This window comes from Triticum aestivum, chromosome 6D (assembly GCF_018294505.1).
Source record: "Triticum aestivum cultivar Chinese Spring chromosome 6D, IWGSC CS RefSeq v2.1, whole genome shotgun sequence".
NCBI classification, from domain to species: domain Eukaryota; kingdom Viridiplantae; phylum Streptophyta; class Magnoliopsida; order Poales; family Poaceae; genus Triticum; species Triticum aestivum.
In genome coordinates, this window is record NC_057811.1 from 400,955,205 (window position 1) to 400,961,204 (window position 6,000).

The following is a 6,000-nucleotide window of genomic DNA, read 5'->3' on the forward strand; positions in this document are numbered from 1 at the left end:
TAGTCACGACAGGTATCATGTATAGAGTATATAAGTATATACCCGTGATCACCGCCCAAGTGATCACGGCCCGATAGTATAACACAGCAGACGGACAAGAATGTAGGGCCACTGATGGAAAACTAGCATCCTATACTAAGCATGTAGGATTGCAGGTAAAGGTAACAACAGTAGTAGCAAGCACAGGCTATGCATCAGGATAGGATTAACGGAAAGCAGTAACATGCTACACTACTCTAATGCAAGCAGTATAGAGAAGAATAGGCGATATCTGGTGATCAAGGGGGGGGGGCTTGCCTGATTGCTCTGGCAAGAAGGAGGGGTCGTCAATAGCGTAGTCGGTCGGGGCACCAGCAGCGGCGTCGGTCTCGTAGTCTACCGGAGAGAAGAGGGGGAAGAAACAATGAATACAATGCAAACATATGCATAACGATGCATGACATGACAAAGCGTGAGGCTAGGTGTGCCCAAACGCGGTACTAGGTGATACCGGCAAAAGGGGGAAACATCCGGAAAAGTATTCCCGGTGTTTCGCGTTTTCGGACAGATGAACCGGAGGGGGAAAGTTGCGAGTTTGATATGTTAGGGATGTGTGGTGGATGAACGGGCTGCGTATCCGGAAAAGTATTCATCCGAGTTACGGATTATTTTATATGATTTTCTAAAGTTTTCATCATTTTTTGATTTTAATTATTTATTTAAATCCAACATTATCCAGAACAGTATGGGATGACGTCAGCATGACGTATGTATGATGTCAGCAGTCAACAGTGCGGTTGACTGGAGTCAAAACTGACTTGTGGGTCCAGTGGGACCCACATGTCATTGACAAGTGCACTAACAGGGGGTTTAGGCTAACTAAATGGGTTAATTAGCGGGCGGGGCCCAGTAGTCAGTGGGAGATTTGGGATTTAATTAACTAATTTAATTAATTAGCAATTTATCTATTTACAAAAATGTTTTAAACGACACGGGCCCGCATGTCAGTGGCAGTAGCTGCCACATCAGCGCAGTTGACTTCGGTCAACGTGGCCAGTTGGGGCCCCAAGGCCCACAGGCAGTGACCCAGGGGTGGCCCCAGGTGTGCCAGCTCAGCGGAGCCGCCGGAGTAGCTCTGGCGAGCTCGCGCGCAGCGGCCGAATGCCAGCGAGCGTCGGGATTCGCCTACGGGGCACCAAATCGGGCGTCGTCTCCTACATTCAAACGAGGGGAGTGCCCCGCGTCTATCTACGGCGTCGGAACGCGCGGGGGTGGCCGGAAACAACGCCGGCGACGAGCGCGGCGGACGGCAGTTCTGGCGCGGACGGGGATCGCGCGACGGGGCATTCAAATGATGCGAGTTTGGGACCGAACAGACGAGCACGTCGAGGCGCGTCGAACGGTGGAGGGGGCTTGGCTGGAAACGGCCGGAGACAGCGGTGGCGAGCGGCGGAGCGGACGCCGGAGTTCGGGCGTCAGTGGATCCAGCGCTAGGGGGCACGGGGAGGCATGTGCGCGTGCGCGTTCGGCTCCTGTGAGCCCCAGGAGCACGATGCCAGGCTCAGGCGAGCATGACGACGGCTGTGGCGACGGCCACAAGCTCGTCGGCGGCGGACAGAAAACGGCGCAGTGGCAGACTAGCTACGGAGCGCGAGGGACCTATCGAGGAGGAGCAGGAAGCAAAGGAGCTCACCGTGCGGCTCGCAAGATGGCCCGTGGTGGTTTAGTAGCAGCAGGGTCGACGGCCCTCATCGGAGACGTGTAGGGGATCCAAGGAAGAAGATGAGGTCGGGGCAGCGTTCGAGGGAGCCCGGCGTCCTGCGGCTTGTCGGGGAGGCGTAGTCGAGGGAGGCAGAGCGAGCGGGCACGTCGGAGAGGTGCGGAGGTCGCGGTGGCCGCGAGTTCTGCGGCGGCGTGGCCATGGCGGCGCTCGGATGCGGTGGGGAACGAGGGGGGAAGAGAGGTGGATCTGAGGGGGGAGGCGCAGAGGCCGAGAGGGAGAGCGGGGGCGAGTGGGAGGCGGGATTGAGGAGGCGGGGGCGTGGCGGCCTTATCCTCTCCGCAACGCCGGCGAGGGTGTCCGGTGGCGACGCGCCCCTGTTCCGACCCGGGTCGGGGGAACAGGGAAGGGAGACGAGGCAGGGGGGCTGGGCCGGCGGTTGGCAAGCTGGGCCAGGTGGGCCGGTCTGGCCTGTGAGCTGGGCCGCCTGGTCCAGTGGGGGGGTCTTTTTCTTTTCTTTTCTGTTTTATTTCACTTTAAAATATTTAGGCACTTTCTAAAAAATGTTTTCTCCACAATAATTACCAGTGCAATATTTGGCACCCACTGAACATTTTTGTTTTGACTTTTGAAAACTTTGGGTGTTTGTCACTAATTCATTTTTTTGAATTTGAAATGTTTTGAACTAACACTTGATTAGCAACAGTAACAGAGATGACATGGCATCATTAGGAGAGTTTTACTGTAGCCTAATTATCCGGGCGTTACAAATCTCCTCCACTACAAGAAATCTCGTCCCGAGATTTAGGAGGTAGAAGGAAATAGTGCGGGGTATTCATCACGCAGGCAATCCTCGCGTTCCCAAGTGGCTTCATCTTCAGAATGGTGCGACCACTGGACGTTGAGGAACTTGATCGCCTTCTGACGTGTGTGGCGTTCAGCTTGGTCGAGAATGCGGACCGGATGCTCTTTATAGGAGAGGTCCTGCCGCAATTTGAGCACTTCATGATCCACTGCTCGGATTGGGTCATTGAGGCAACGGCGGAGCTGCGACACGTGGAACACATCGTGAACCTGAGAAACGTTCGGCGGAAGCTCCAGTTGGTATGCCACTTTTCCACGCCTTTCGAGAATAGTGAATGGGCCAATATAGCAAGGAGCTAGTTTGCCCTTGATCCTGAAGCGGTGAGCACCCTTCATTGGTGTGACTCGAAGATAAGCCTTTTCGCCAGGTTGATAGACCATGTCTTTATGATGACGGTCATACTGACTCTTCTGACGTGACTGAGCAGTCTTGAGATTCTCACGAATAATGCGGACTTGTTCTTCGGCATGTTGGATAATATCCGGACCAAAGAGTGGACGTTCCCCAGTTTCTGACCAGTTCAGAGGGGTTCGGCACTTTCGTCCATATAACACTTCGAAGGGGGCCATCTTCAGACTAGCTTGATAGCTATTATTATAAGAGAACTCAGCATACGGGAGAGATTCCTCCCATTTCTTGCCGAAGGAAATAACACAAGCTCGAAGCATGTCTTCGAGAACTTGGTTGACACGTTCAACTTGCCCTTGCGACTGAGGATGAAACGCAGTACTGAATGACAGATGAGTTCCCATAGCTTCTTGGAAACTTGCCCAGAATCTTGAAGTGAATAAGCTGCCACGGTCTGAGCTGATAACCAATGGGATACCGTGGAGTGAAACAACCCTGGACATATAGAGCGTTGCCAGTTGACTAGCAGTGATCGTTTCTTTGACTGCCAGAAAATGTGCAACCTTAGAAAGCCGGTCAATGACGACAAGAATTGCATCATTACCTTTCTGCGATTTGGGAAATCCAGTGACGAAGTCCATCTCGACATGGTCCCATTTCCATTCAGGAATAGAGATAGGTTGCAGAGTTCCAGCAGGCCTTTGATGTTCTGCTTTGATACGACGGCAAACGTCACACTTGGCAATATAACGAGCAATCTCTTGCTTCATATTAGACCACCAGAATCTTTGACGAATATCTTGGTACATCTTCGTACTACCGGGATGAATAGACAAAGGCGTATCATGAGCTTCTTTCATAACCTCCTGTGTCATATCCAGGTTTTTCTCTGCACATGGCACCACTAGGCGGCCCTTGAAGTACAAAGTGCCATCATCAGCAATAGTGAAGAATGAGGGCTTTCCTTCTGCGAGGTAGCGCTTAATCTTGTGGGCTTCAGAGTCATATCCCTGTATTCTCTTGATGGAGTCTAAGAGATCTGGTTCGACAGCCAGGGTATTGAGGGAACCCTGGGAAACAACACGGAGGTTCATCTTGCGAAACTCCTTAGGAGGGGGAGCGAGTGCACCCGGAGGAACAATATGGAGGTTCAGCTTTCTGAATTCTTCAACAAGCGAGGGCTGAACTTTGTGAACCTGGAGGTGGTTGCAGTAAGACTTGCGGCTCAAGGCATCAGCCATTACATTAGCCTTGCCTGGCGTATAGGAAATACCCAAGTCAAAGTCTGCAACAATCTCCATCCATCTCTGCTGATGGAGGTTTAGGTCTAGCTGAGTAAACAGATACTTCAGACTTTGGTGGTCAGTGAAGATCTCGCAACGATTACCGAGAAGGTAATGTCGCCACTGCTTCAGCGCATGAATGACAGCAGCAAGTTCGAGGTCGTGAACTGGGTAGTTCTCTTCGTGAGGGCGCAATTGCCGAGAGGCATAAGCAATCACTTTGCGGTCTTGCATTAGGACACAGCCTAATCCTTGACGGGAAGCGTCGCAGTAAATGACGAAGTCCTTCTTAGTATCAGGTGGAGCTAGAACTGGGGCAGAAGTCAACTTGTCTTTGAGTGCCTGGAAACTTTCCTGACATTTGTCTGTCCATTGGAACTTGACGCCCTTATGCAACAGGTTAGTCAGAGGCCTGGCGATCTTGGAGAAGTTCTCGACGAATCGACGGCAATAGCTGGCGAGACCGAGAAAACTTCTGACTTGCTTAACGTTCTTGGGAGGAGTCCAATCAAGGATAGCCTGGACTCGTTCAGGGTTGACGGCAATACCATCCTTAGAGATGACATGCCCAAGATAGGTTACTTCGGGTAGCCAGAATTCACATTTGGAGAACTTGGCATATAGTTGATGCTCTCGTAGCTTTTCCAGCACAAGACGAAGATGTTCAGCATGTTCCTCTTCGTTCTTGGAAAATACCAGGATATCATCCAGATAAACCACGACGAACTTGTCGAGGAAATCCATGAATATATAGTTCATCAGATGAGAGAAGGTGGCTGGAGCATTGGTTAAACCGAAAGACATGACGGTGTACTTGTATGAACCATATCGAGTCACGAAGGCGGTCTTTGGGATATCCTCTTCACGAACACGGATCTGGTGGTAACCTAACCTTAAGTCGAATGTAGAGAACACTGACGAACCAGCCAGTTGATCATACAAATCATTGATCCGAGGAAGAGGATACTTATTCTGAATGGTAGCTTGGTTTATAGGACGGTAGTCTTGGACCAATCGGTTTGTCCCATCCTTCTTCTTGACAAAGAGAGAAGGTGCTCCCCAAGGAGAGCAACTTGGGCGAATGAATCCTTTGCGAAGAGATCTGTCGATTTCCTCCTTAAGCTCAAGGAGTTCATGCGGCGGCATCTTGTAGGGTCGCTTGGCTATAGGAGTGGTGCCTGGTTTCAAGTCGATGATGAATTCGACAGCTCTAGTAGGGGGAATCCCTGGAAGTTCTTCAGGAAAGACGTCGAGGAATTCACGCACGACGGGAATGTTTTCGATGCCCTTGAGTGGTGCAGCGTTCAATGCATTCAATGCATAGAGCCTTGCCTCGGCATTTTGCACCAGATGAGCTTGGTAAGTAACTATTTCATCTGAAGGGTGTAGCAGATGGACGGTCTTAGTGGCGCAAACGATTGAAGCAGTATGCGCTTTTAACCAATTCATTCCCAGAATGAGGTCAATGCTACAGGACTTCAGTACGATGGGAGAGACAAGAAACTCCAGTCCTTCGATTTCAACGGGGACATCATTGCAAATCATGGAGGTTCGACATTGGCCCGCAGGGGTGTGTACTAATAGTGAAGCATTCATGTCTTCGCTTTTAATGCCATGCATGAATGCAAAATCTTCTGACATGAATGAATGCGATGCACCTGTATCAAATAAAACGGATGATGGTACTGAATTTACGAGGAGTGTACCCATCACGGTAGCAGGCTGGTCTTGAGCTTCATTGAGATCAATGTGGTTGGCATGGACACGACCATAGAACTTGGCATTGTTGTTGCGGGGCTGGTTGC